The sequence below is a fragment of the Acomys minous genome, assembly GCF_964271855.1.
Source record: "Acomys minous genome assembly, chromosome: 13".
Lineage (NCBI taxonomy): Eukaryota > Metazoa > Chordata > Mammalia > Rodentia > Muridae > Acomys > Acomys minous.
Window position 1 is genome coordinate 63,046,206 of NC_140495.1, and position 13,827 is coordinate 63,060,032.

Sequence of the window (13,827 nt, forward strand, 5' to 3'; positions counted from 1 at the left end):
ACTCCTAAGCTTACCCTGCTCTCGCTCAATACAGGCAACCCTCCATCTTCTTACTTCAGAAGTAGACACTGAGAGAACCGAGAGGCTCCCCAGGAAACTGGGTGTGTGCTGCTCTCATGCTTGCTACGGGGACCCTGGTTAGGAATCGAAACACCCCGAGATCTCAGCTCAAAGTTTAACCATGTGAGGAGCACCTGACCAGAGCACGAAGGGGGCTCTTGTCTCTGTGGGGTGCTGAGCAAGGAGGTCAGAAATGGGCTTCAGGAGCTGAACTGATCCATCGCCCAGGCCTCAGCAGTGCTGCTGACTTGGAGGAATTAAAGCAGGAAGCTTATTTTGAAAGCAGATGGGTCACCACCTGTACCTGAGATGAAGACAGAAACCAGAAGGGCTGGGTTGGCTTGGTTTAGTCTGACAGGCACAGAGAAATAAAACCTGTGTTTACCAACTGGAAAAGCACAGCGTTGGCAGAGAGAGGTGGGGGATGGGAAGGGGAGAGAGAGAAATCATGCTTCTGGAAACATACAACCAATAACATGAAGTTAAAAAAAAACTATTTAAGAAGTTTTAATTAGGTTTCCTTCAAAACAGACACCAAGGGCTAAAATAAGTCCCTGACGGTTCTTACTTGTATCTATGACTCCCTCTAATTCATATTCTATAAGCGCCCTGTTTAGCAATCTCATCAGTGAGCAATGTATCTTAAGGCCACTGACGAGGTCATGAGTGCTTCCACTTAGTGGGTGGGGAATCCAGGGCCCAAAGGCAAAGCTACCACACAGCTAGCTGGGGTAGGGACAGGACATAGGGCTGGATTGAATTTATCTGTGTCCCTGCATGCACTATGCATTCACATGTGTGTGCTTTCGTGTGAAGGTCGGAGGTTGGCATCAGGTAACTTTCTTAATTTTCCCCACTTTATTTTGAGACAGTTTCTCTTACTGAACCCAGTGCTTGTTAACTGGATAGACTGGCCAGTTGGTGATTCTGCCTGGCTTCCTGTTATCCCCAGATAGCATTACAGACACAGGAGATGGTGGTTAGGTTTTTATATGGGCACTGGGCATCCAAACTCAGGTCCTCATGCCTGCACGAAGACTCGTAACCAAGGGAGCCATCTTCCCACTTCCTTCGCTCAAATGTCTTAGTGTCAGAGCCAAGGAGAACCCAGGCCTTATTGTAGAGTACCCAAATGCACCATCGGTGCAGAGTTGACCCAGAGGTTTACCCGGCATCCCCCTCGTATCAGCATCTATGTACAGGTGTCTTCCTCCTATTCCTCCTCCTCCTCCTTTGTTTTTTTGAGACAGGGTTTCTCTGTGTAACCTTGGCTGTCCTGGACTCACTTTATAGACCAGGCTGGCCTCAAACTCACAGCAATCCACCTGCCTCTGCCTTCCCAGTGCTGGGATTAAAGGCATGCGCCACCACACCCAGCTGAGTTTTTCTTCTGTTAGTGCCAGTGGCCTCACTTGAAAAGTGATGTCACCTGCAGTTTCAAACACTGTGAGGGCAAGCTGGAAAAGGCGATGTGATTTAAAGGATTCAAGAATAAATTAGTGGGAACAAAGATAAATTATTCCAAACAAGCAACATTCATAATAGTTTAAAATAAGTATAACTCATAATATTTTAAAAACAAGAATAATTCATAATATTTTAAAAAACCTGTCAGGGTTGCCTGAGGTCAATTAAACTTTAATGACCCTGATTTCATAAGGCCATCAGCATTCAGACAAGGGGCAATCCAAGAGGAGAATGGGCAAAGGACACGGTTAAGCAATTCAGAAAAGAACACCGACTGTGGGCCAACAAACACACGGAACATGTTCTATTTCACTGGTACTGGAAAAAATATAAATAAATGCACCGCTCAAGCTCCTGCACTGAACTGGAAAAGACAAAAAGGGAAATAACACCAAGAATTGGTAAAGGCGCCGAGAGGCTGATTTCCAAGCATTGCTTATGAGCACGCAAAGCGGTAATATCTGAAAAGAGCTACTTGGATACCTGAGATACAGCACATCCAAACCCGGGAATTTAACCCAGAGGAACATTTCTAGTTTAGCTGTCACTATGACAAGCACCATGACCAACAGCAACCCTGGGGAGTAAAGGGTTTGCTTCAGCGGACAGGTGAGACGTCATCCTTAAAAGCAGTTGAAGTAGAAACCCGGGGCAGGATCTTGAAGGGAGGCCTGCTTGCTGTGCCACCCAGTATTGCCTCTGACCAAGGAATTCACTTCACAGACAGAGAAGCGCATCGTGAGTTATGGAAGAATGCTGTTTGATCGGCAAGGGCTGCTAATACTTAGCTAGCTTTCTTATATAGTCCAGGGCCACTTGTATAGGGAATGGTGCCGCCCACAGTGGGCTGGCATTAACTATCAAGGCAATCCCTCACAGACATGCCCATAGGCCAATTTGATGAGCACAAGTCGTCAATTGAGACTCTCTTCACAGATGACCGTATGTCAAGCTCATAGTTAAAACTAACTTGGGCAGGAAAAGGAAGAAGAGATTTCCACAGCCCATGCTGTGAATCAAAGATGGCGGCAACTCAGGGCTATTCTTCTCATCCACAACTTTTTTATTTCTCCTCTCTTTAATCTGACTATCTCTGTTTACAAAATGCAGGAGAAGAGAGGTTGTGGGGCACCAGAGACAAATCTTGAGAGGCATTTTCTCTTCTTGGAAGGCAGCTGCATTTGAAGTCAATCACTTTGATTCCACCATGCTGATAGGAAGCAAAGCTTGACATAGACAAGGCGACAGGCCATGTTGAGGGAGCCACCAAGATCCACTTAGATGAAGCCAACTCTATAAAATTTGGGGGTTGTTTCTTTGATATTTGTTTTACTTTTAGGAGGGAGGGAGAGAGAGAGAGAGAGAGAGAGAGAGAGAGAGAGAGAGAGAGAGAGAGAGAGAGAGAGAGAGAGAGAGCGTGACCAAAAAGCAAGTTGGGGAGGAAAGGGTTTATTCAACTTACACTTCCACATTGCTGTTCACCACCAAAGGAAGCCAGGTCAGGAACTCCAACACAGGAGGAACCTGGAATGCAGAGGTCATGGAAGAGTGCTGTTTACCAGCTTGCTTCCCATGGTTTGCTCAGCTTGTTTTTTTAAAAATAGAACTCAGGACCACCAGCCACCAGCACAGGCATGGAACCACCTACATCAGGCTGGACCCTCCTCATCAATCACTAATTAAGAAAATTCTGTGCAGCCAGATCTTATGGAGGCAAATGTCCTTAATTGCTGAGCCATCTCTCAATCCCTGGGTGGTCTAATTCAGGAAAAAAAAACATGCTCACCGTAAAAGATAACTCAAGTGTAAATAGACAGGTTGACCCTCCAGGTGAGAAACCATGCTATCAAAAGTATTTCTGGCAGGGAAAGGCAGTATGTGTTGGCTAGTGGGGTGATCAATATCAGTGATGGCCATTGGACCAATCAGTGGTCCATGGTGGTAGGGCATGTGAGTATGTCTTCTTCACTTACCATCAGCATATTTACTCAGGTGTGGAACAATTTACAACTTCCCATTTCTTTACTGCTAACACAAGATAATCAATAATGGCTAGCCATGTGTATCATTACAAGAGAGTGAAAGTTGGAGAAAAGGTAAACACTCTCCTCAAGTAGATCTTTCATTAAGTTTTATAACAGTTTTATATTTTCAGAAAACTTCAGCTAGTATACAATTCCCATATGACCTAAGCCATTTTTTCTGTTATCCATATTTTCACAGTATCTGCAACTTTTAACGGACCAATGCTGTTGTCACTTATTTGCAGTGATTCAACTGATACAGAAGCTTTTATTAACAAATAGCAGCTTTACTTAGATTTTATTAATTTTTGTCTAGTTTCTTTTTTCATTCCTGAGTCATGCCAGGACACTGCGTTAGATGGCTGCTGCGTTGCTTTAGGTTCCCCGTGACTCTGACAGTTTCTTAGACTCTCTTCCTTCTGTGTTTATTTGTGTGAGTGCAGGTATGTACGTGTCTGGATGCTCCATGGAGGTCAGAGAACAAGCTCAGGCATTGAGCGCCTCCTTCCTCCTCGTGTGCTGTTTGTCACTGTGTGTGCCCGGAGACTGGGCCCGAAAGCGTCTGGGGTTTCCCTTGTCCCCATCCCTCAGCTCGGCATAGGACCACTGAGACGGCAGGTGAGAGCTACCGTGCCCAGCTTTTCATGGGTTCTGGGAATCTACACTCAGGTCCTCCTGATTGCGCGGGTGCTCTAGCCATCCAGTAAAGGATGCTCACCTTCATCGGACAGGTGAGACTTCATCCTTGAAAGAAGTCGAGGCAGGACCCCGAGGCAGGAGCTTCCAGGGAGGCCTGCTTGCTATGCCACCCAGCATTGCCTCTGCCCAAGGAATTCACTTCCCGGCAGAGAAGTGCTGCATGAGTCGTGGAGCAGTGATGGGTGGTGGCCAAGGGCTGATCATGCTCACCGAGCTTCCTTATGCAGTGCACACAAGGATCTGTCTATGCACAGCCACGGGAACTTTAATCTCAATAACAAGAACACTGGCAGCCATGTGAATGTCTGCTCAGCAGCCGGGCATCCAGACAACGGAACATTAGCTGTCAAAAGCCAAGCGCTGCTAATACACAAGACAATGGCTAAGCCTCAAAAGCGGTTTGCTAAGAATAAGCAGGCCGATGGTCTTGAACGTCAACCTCACATGGAATCCTTGTACTTTGTGTGCCATTCTCGAAATGATAAAAACCAGTGGGACAGAAAATAGGAGCGGTTGCCAGGGGCGAGTGATGGGGTAGCAGACCAGTTACCACAGGACTTGAGAGAAGGTTTTTGGAATCTTGTTTCTTGATTGTGCTGGTGATTATACAACTGTGTTCATTTGTTAAAAGTCTTGAATGCACTCTTCATCTGAAAATGTTTACTGTTATGTGTAAACTATGTTAGTTTGAGTTGATTTTTTTTCCCAGAATATATTCTGGATGCCCCATCTAAAAAATCTTTGTAACATGTGACTTGACAAATGCTAGCCTGACAACGTCATAAAATGAAAATGTAAATAAGCAACGAGACTTAGTATGGATATAAAGTTTGGTATAATTCTCTTGGCAACACAGTTACATTATAACTTTAATGGTAGTGGCCTTATTTCTTACTGCTGGAGATTCAATATGAGTTTTGAAGCATCAAAATTGTAAACATTTTTTATTTAAAATTTTTATAAAGTTTTTAAAATTTACATGTGTGCATGCCTACTTATCTGTATGCACCATGGACACGCAGGTTCCTGAGGGGGCCAGAGGAGGGCATCAGATCCACCAAAGTTTTGGGCAATTGCGCCTTTCTCATATGGATGCTGGGAATTAAGCTGGGTCCTCTGAGAAAACAGCAAACGTTCTTAACTGCTGAGCCATCTCTTCAGCCCCTCAGTGTAAAATGTAAAAAAAAAATAATTATTATTGCACATGTATGTGTTACATGTATGGGTATGGTCACTCACATACTACAGAGCATGTTCAGAAATCAGAGGCTATGTTTTGGGAGTTAGTTCTGCCTGTTATTGATGGTCTGGGGACAGGACTCAGGCTGTCAGGCTTTTGTGACAAGTGCTTTTAACTGCCAAGCCATCTTGGTCCCAAAATATAAAAGATTAAAAAAAGAAACTGATCTACAAAGTGAGTCTAGGACAGGCAAGGCTACACAGAGAGACTCTGTCACAAACAAACAAACAAAAAACCACCTTGAAAAGCACAAATGAAGACGTTGAGAGGACTTGTGGGGAGATTTCCTGTTGGGACCTGAGGCAGAACAGGAACAGATCTGCAGAACTAAGTACCGAACATTCTCCCATTCATCCAGCAGGTGCTGGCTGCCCGCTCACTGTGCTGCCAGGCACGGTTCTGTGTGGCAGGCTGAGGCAGTGCCCAGAGCGGGCCTTGGGTGCCGATTACAGAGTCTAGATGAAGGAGACAATAAAGTAAATGGGTGAGATGGTTTATTAGAAAGTAGCAAAGGTCAGAGTGAAGAAGGAGCCAGGATGGAGAAGTCGGCATTCTGGGCTAGAGGTTAGAATTTCAACATTTCACAGGGTGGCTAGAGGGGTCTTTTTGAAGAAGTGTTACTTGGTCTAAAACCTGAAGTCAAGGGAGCCATGAGGCTGGCTTTTGAGGGTGGATGTTTTCAAACCACGGAGACTTGTGGTGTGCTAACATCATCTGGTTTGTTGAGATTCATTTTGCTTCCCAATGATGATGTAAGAATGCCATTGAATAGGATAACTGGTTATGACAGATCATAAAAATGATTTATAGAATAAATATAATCTTCATTTCAACTGAACAAGAAAAACCGAGACTCATCAGGAAGGAAACCACACACCTCAGTTTATTTTTACCACTGGCCCTCTTCTCTCACCCCCCTGCCCCTTCTATTTCCACTGTCTGTGATTCTGGAAAAGCTGTTACTAATAAATTTTTAGTATCATAAGCTGGGAAAAGGGGGTTAGAAAATTCAGGAGGAAATAGCCTGTTCATATGAAAACAATAATCACATAATATTTATTGTCTGGGATTGAAATGTTTCAAATATGCAAAGTAATAAAATGTCAGGGAAAGCAAAACTTCCTAAAGTTAAAAATGTCATAAATTTCTCCCAAAATAAGACATATGAAAAAAAGTTCAGGTGATACTTTCTGTCAATAGAAAAATAATTACTCTTGCATCTGGGTTAAGGTAGCCCAAATCTTTCTGAGGACATACACTGGTTGGTATTGGACATCTGAGGAGACAATGGCAGACACCGCAGAGATGTAAAGGCAACAGTTTCCTTTGCTTGCTTGTTGCTTGGTCCATTCTCTCTCTCTCTCTCTCTCTCTCTCTCTCTCTCTCTCTCTCTCTCTCTCTCTCTCTCTCTCTCTCTCCTCTCTTTCACAGGGCTATATGTAGTTCAGGGTTGCCTGGAATGCATCTGGTGTATGGGTGGGTGGGGGGCATGGCCACATGCCTCAGTGTGCGTGTGGAGATCAGAGGACAATCTAGGCTGTTGTCCCTGCTTTCCACCATATTTGAAACAGCGTCTCTGGTTTGCCACTGCATATACCAGGCTAGGTGGCCTGTATGCTGTGGGGAATTCTGTCTCTGCCTCCCTCTTCCTGCAGAAGTGCAGGGGACACAGATATGTTAGTACATCTGGCCTTAAAAATATCATTATTTTATTTTATGTGTGTGAGCATTCTACCTGCATGTACGTCTGTGCGTCATATGCATGCCTGGTACATGTGGAGTCAGAACAAGGCTCAGAATCCCCCGGAAGCAGTTACAGATGGTTGTGAGCCACTGTGTGAGTCCTGCAAACTGGCTTCTGATTGTGAGTTCCGGTGTTGGTGGGGGATTCAAAACCAACTCATCAGGTTTGAATATTGGATACTTTTTCCCACTAGGCCATCGATTCAGCTCACACCTGTGGTCTTTGCTTAGCTTCTTGGGTGCTGGCATTTTCTATCTCTTAGATAATTTTTAAAAATTTAATTAACTACCACAATCTTAGTGTCCTTTTTTTTCTCTACATTGGGCTGGAGATGGGACCTCTAGGCCTTAGCATTATTCACTTCACGCACTGTTACCAATGGGGTGACCACCCATCTCAGAATGACCTTTGAATGAATGAATGTTACATAAATTTCGATGACACATATGACTCTATTTAAAATGAGATGGCATCTGTCTGGACAAAACGGGCTTTTATTTACTCTATAGAGAAGTTGATCCAAGTGGTACTAGGAGTGTCTTTCTACAATTCCACAGGCCAGATTGGGCCCTGAAATTATAATTTTGGATAATACTCCATATATATATCTGTAAAGGTGTTTTCAGAGGGGTTCTGTCACCAGTGGTTGGGGGCTGGGACAGGTGTTTCTGGGTTCTTGGCCTCTTATTCATAAGACTTAAGAGCTCACACGGCTTTACAGAAGTGGCAAGGTTAGCTTTTCTCCATGCAAAAGGACTGTGCACATCAGAAACAAATACTGTCAAGACTGAGAGAGGATCACATGAGTGAACATACTCAAGGATACTGATTATCATTTGGGGTGTCCTTTTATGGGGTTCAAGAAAGGAGGGCTTGGTTGTTAAGGGATATAATTTAGATGGTTCTCTATTTTGAAGGGCAGTTTTTGAGTTATATAACCATTTCTGTACTCTGTATATCCTGTCCCATAATGCATCTGATTTTAATCATATGCATACCAATTATACATAGGCATAAAATGGAAAATAGAGCTTCCCAAAAAGCACTCAGAGGATGGTTTGTTACATTGTGTATGTACCCCAAACCACTCCATGCTAAACTGGCTTGTCCACCATGACCCAGTGTATTGGGAATACAGTTAAATATCAACCATCCTACCTCATTAAGGGGAGGAGAAATTTATCCAATTATTTGAAGTGAGGATGTGTGTACATCTCAAGGCAGGCAGAGGGGGTCCTAGGTTGCTAGGTGCGTAGTACAGGGAGAGATGTGCACATAGTACATGAAGGGAAGAGTCCTAGGCTGCCAAGTGCATTGTTAGAAGAGGAGTTTGTGTGTAACCCAAGCCAGGTGGAGTCCCACGTCACTACACTGTTCCCTCTGCTGACCTGCCTTGGACTGAGGGAGGAAGACACACCACGAATGTGTGTGAGCACCCGTACTGCATGGTGTTGGGATCCCAGACTGAATAAGAAAGAGAAAAAAAAAAAGAGGAAGTCAGCTGAGAAGCAGCATTCATCTCTCTGCTTTCTGACTTTGGAAGGTGTGGCCAGTTGCTTCCCAGTGTCACCGCCATGTGTTCTGGGCACGATGGGTTGTGAACCAAAACAATTCCTTCTTTCCTTAGGCTGCCCTTTCAGGTGCTGTGTCCCAGCTGTGAGAAGGTAAGGAGGACAGGACACTTCGGTCTCTGGTGCGTCGTATTTGTCTTTAAGGGGGAAAATACTATGATCTTCTGCAGTTCTGCAGATTTCTGGCAAGTAAGTTAAGCAAGCAGCGAGAACAGATTAAGCAAATCTTTTTCAAAGGCTTCTAAGCCCAAGCGTAAACAAACTTCTACCAGCAAGCAACAGATGCTTATTGAATGCATCATCTGTGCACATGGGGAGAAAAGGGAAGCGATAGCTCAAAATTTGCCCGCAAGAAACTCATCATCTGGTGCAGGCTACAGGTCCATGGAGAGGTGACTAGGGACACTACCCTGAAGGCCCAGGAAGAAACAGGGGCTTAATAAGTTTGTGGAAACAGAAGATGCCATTGCCAAGCCCAGGATGAAATATGGGGAGGGGCTAGGAAGGAGAGCGGGGCATCGCAGGACAGCAGCTTCACGCTGACAACCCAGGAAAGAAGAGACATATCCATTCCCTTCCTCCCCGCCCTGCCGTTCCTCTGTATACATGGAGAGCATTTGAGACTTTGCTCACCTCCACATTGAATGCAGAAGCGAGGCTCACCAGGAGCCTGTGAATCTTGGAACACTGGCATGCCTACCCAGCTTGAGAAGCTGCCATAAGGCTGTCTCATCCATTTTGCCTTTCTGAGGCTTAAAACCAAACCAAACCAAACCAATTTCTAGCTAGCATACACAATCGTGGGCATCAGTATGGCATCTTCATCCATAGGTACCATTGGGCTTGGTTCATAGTTGCCCCCTTCTCCACTGGTCCCCCCTTCTGCCTTCATGGATATATGTGTGTGATATATCTTTCTTCCTATCACCCTATCTTGCCCTTCCCTTTCTCTTTAGACCATTCTTCCCTTCGTAGTGCCTGTTGAACGCTTCATATCTATCTATCTACTATCTATCTATCTATCTATCTATCTATCTATCTATCTATCTTTCATCTCTCTACTTATGAGGGGTACATGCTTCTTTGAACATGGTTTATTTTGCTTATGATGATCTTTGTTTCTGCCCATTTTCCTGCAAATGACACAAGTTCACTATTCTCACAGCTTAGTGAAATCTCACCGTGTATTTATTTCCTCTAACCATGTATGCTGATGGGCATACAAAATGATTAGTGCAATGACACACATAGCTGTGCAAGCCCCTCTGTGGCATGCTGAGTTGGATTCATTTGGGATATAACCAGAAGCTGTACAGCTAGGACATATTGTAGTTTCATTAAAAAGAATATCATCTCTGTATTGACATCTGCAGTGAGGCCCAGAACTTTCTACCTCTTCCTTTTGTGTATGGATACAATTACCTGGCTATAGTTAAGAGTCAGCTCCTAACTCCTTGACACCACACACTCAGGACTTCTGTCATCTGGCCCCTCAGTCTTGGCATATTCCTATGGTATTATGAACACGGACATTGACACCTACATGGGTCCTGCCCATGCTGTGTTAAACTGCCTACAGCCAATGGGACTCCTTGACTCTTTGAAGGTCCTATGGAGGCATCCGAAGCTAAACCAGTGACAGCAGCATTTGCTGCTGTCTGGGGATGTCCTGGGGGAGTGGGAGGGGGCACATTACAGGCCAGTGTGGAGAAATAATATGTGGTTGGCAGCTGACATAACCCCTTGAAAATGAAGTGGCTTGAGGAAGCCAGTCAAAGCCCTCTTTGCCTGCATGTATGTCTGTGCATCACACACATGCCTGGTATCTACAAGGCCAGAAGAGGGCACTGGACCCCCTGAAACTGGAGTAACAGACGGCTGTGAGCCACTATGTGGGTGCTGGGAAATGAACCCGGTTCCTCTGGAGCATCAGCTGGTGCTTGCTCCTAAGCTCTGAGCCACTTCCCCAGCCCCCGGGGCTTGAATTTTAAGTATAGATGAGAGCTGCAAAAAAAAAATTTGTAATGCAAATTGCACTCAGCCACTTTCTTTGCATTTTCCTGTTTATCGCTGTATACTAAATCCTCTACCTACACACAAGCTTGCCAGACTAAGAGGAGCTAGGCCTATCACATCATAACTGAGGAACAACTATTTCAAAAGGCCGTTTCATGCATGTTCTGCATGCTGCCATCTGTACGCCTGGATCAGCCTCTGCAAGCACATGAGAACAAGATGGGGCTTATTATGCCGGAACGCGGACAGATAGCTTGAGTAAAAGCAGACAAAAATAGCCTTTATAACTCCTCTGGATACAGCCAGCACTTAGGAAGGAGAGGAAACATATGCATGGGTTTTTGAGGAGGTTTTCTTGGTCACAGTTTCTAGAAGGATCCTCAGTCTCTGTGGTGTGTTCATGCATGTACATGTTTATGTGCAGGTACGTGTGTCCCGTGAGGGTCTGAGGATGACCCTGGGCATTCTGCTCCATCCCTGTCTGCCTTACTCTTTTAACACAGGCTCTCTCTTGTTCTGCCCGAGAGTCAGCAACCCCCTGCCTGCATTCTTCCTGTCTCTACCCTTCACCTCCAGTTCTTGGGGGTGACAGGCATGCACAGCCACATCTGACTTTTTCTGAAGGTGTTGGGAGATTTGAATTCAAATCCTCTTGCTCGCCCAGCAGGCTCCTACCCACGGAGCCAACTCCTCAGCACCCACGCCTGCACTCCTGCCAGACTCTTAACATGTATCACAGTATCCACACATACTTATCCTAAGACATAACTCTAAAGAGGAATTGGCATTCTACATAATTACATCCTATTATACATTTTGTTCTATATTGTGTACATAATAGATAAGGGATATTTTGAGCTAAAATGATTTTTTTTTGGTAAACAAGCTTTTTGGTATAAGAAAGGTTTTTCTCTTCACTGTGTCCCCAGAAGTTTCTAGTATATTCCATACTGCTTAATGGTGAGATCAAAGTGCTGGGTACAAAGGCAGTTAGTTACACTCTGGACAACTCTGTATGAAGCACTTAACTTGCCAAGTTCCTGAGTTTCCTCTCCTGCCTCTGGGCCATGCTGTGTGCACCTCAGAGCGTGGTGAGCCTTCCAGGAGGCGACTCATGAAGCATCGCTCACAGCAGCTTGCTCTGACCAGGCCACACAAATGAGCCTGATGGCATACTGTTTTCACATTTTTATTTTAATATTACTATTTATGGGTCTGTGTGCATCTCTCTGAGCATATTAGTATGTGTGTGAACTGGTCTGAGTGTATGCACATGTGTGTTTGGATGCCACGGAGTCCGGAAGAGGGCATTGGATACACTGCAGCTGAAGCTACAGGCATCTGAGCGCTGCCCCACACAGGTGCTGGGGTCCTCCAGGTAAACAGGAAATCCTCTTTCCAGACCCACATAGCAAGTAGATATGCACAACTGTGTTTTGGTCCTTTCCACTCATTCCTTCCCCTGTATCTATTTTTATAGAAAAGGGGCCGCAAGATCCAAGGCTCTCAGCAGAGTCGCAGCAGTTTGTATGTAGTGTTCTTGTTCCCTTGTAAGAAAGAGCTGACCATTTCAAATTATGTTGATTACCAAAATTTTCATGATTTAGGGCAATTTGAATGCTTGATATTTTGTTTCATACTTAGATCCAAACCCTGCCCCCCCCCCCCCCAACCATGGTACCACTATCCTCCTTACAACACTTGAGACTCACTTTAAGAGATACGACTTTTGATATTTGAGTTTCCCAGGGCATCTGGCCCTTGTTTAACCATCACATTTACATCCAACTCCCACAGCGTGGCTTTGTTGCTTAAGCTTGGCTGGATGCCCTTGTAGCGAGCCTTTCCCTTAATGAACACAACTCCACAGAAACTGCTGGCGGCCCTGCTCCTTACCACTGTGCAGCAGGAAAAAAAAACCCCACTTCAGCTTGGATTCCAAATAAGATAGAACATTGCTGGGGACTCAGCTTCATGGAAGGAGAGGCTGCTTTAACACACTCCGCTCGCTGCCCGTACACTATTTGTGGAAGTGTTTATGTACTATGAAATGCTCAGCCAGAGCATACAGGAAACTGTAAAAGGTTTTATGAGATGTATACATGGTTGATGGGAAAGTTTAAATTGCGACCTGGGAAGGTTGCATCTGAGTTCCAGGAGGGCAGATGAGAGTGCTCATTCTCCATACTGACTTACGTCCACACAAGGGCTTACATGAGCCTGAAGGCAATGCCTAATTTGGGCGTTATATTAAAAAAAAATCATAAATTTGAACTTTACAATTTCTAGACAAATAAGCTTGTTATTTTTTTCAGACCACAGATCACTAATTATGTTTACTTATCTTCTATGTGGTAAAACACTGGATTTGGTTGTTTGTTATTTTTTTAAAAACAAAGAACAGACAGTAACACAGGAGCTATATAGACCATTTGAAAATATTTGCACTTCTGATGGGTTCTAAATAAAAACCTTGGCCCCTAAAATTGGAACATTATTTTTGAATCTCAACTATTATCACATGTGAAGGCAGGAAAAGCCGATGACATGACCTCTAAAGGGCATTTCCAGAAAGTTACACTTCTGAGTTTAGGTGGCACAGTATTTCTGTTTCCTTTACCTTAGTCTAGGGGCAACACCAATTTTCCAGAAGGGACATTTTTTATTATTTGTGGGTTTATTTATTTTCATATTTTATCTCTGATGTATAAGGGATTAGCAACAACAACAAACATCCACCCAGAAATGGTGTGTTCATTCCTGACTTAGAGTTGAGTCCCATGTGTGGAAAGTGTCCTTTACTAGCACAGTCCATCCAAAGGCTCACTGTTAGGATTTTACATTTATGCTTTAGGCGTGTCTCTAGTTAGTATCATTAAGATATAAGGTTATAGCCAGGCAGTGGTGGTGCACGCCTTTAGTCCCAGCACTCGGGAGGCAGAGGCAGGCAGATCGCTGTGAGTTTGAGGCCAGCCTGGTCTACAAAAGTGAGTCCAGGGCAGCTAA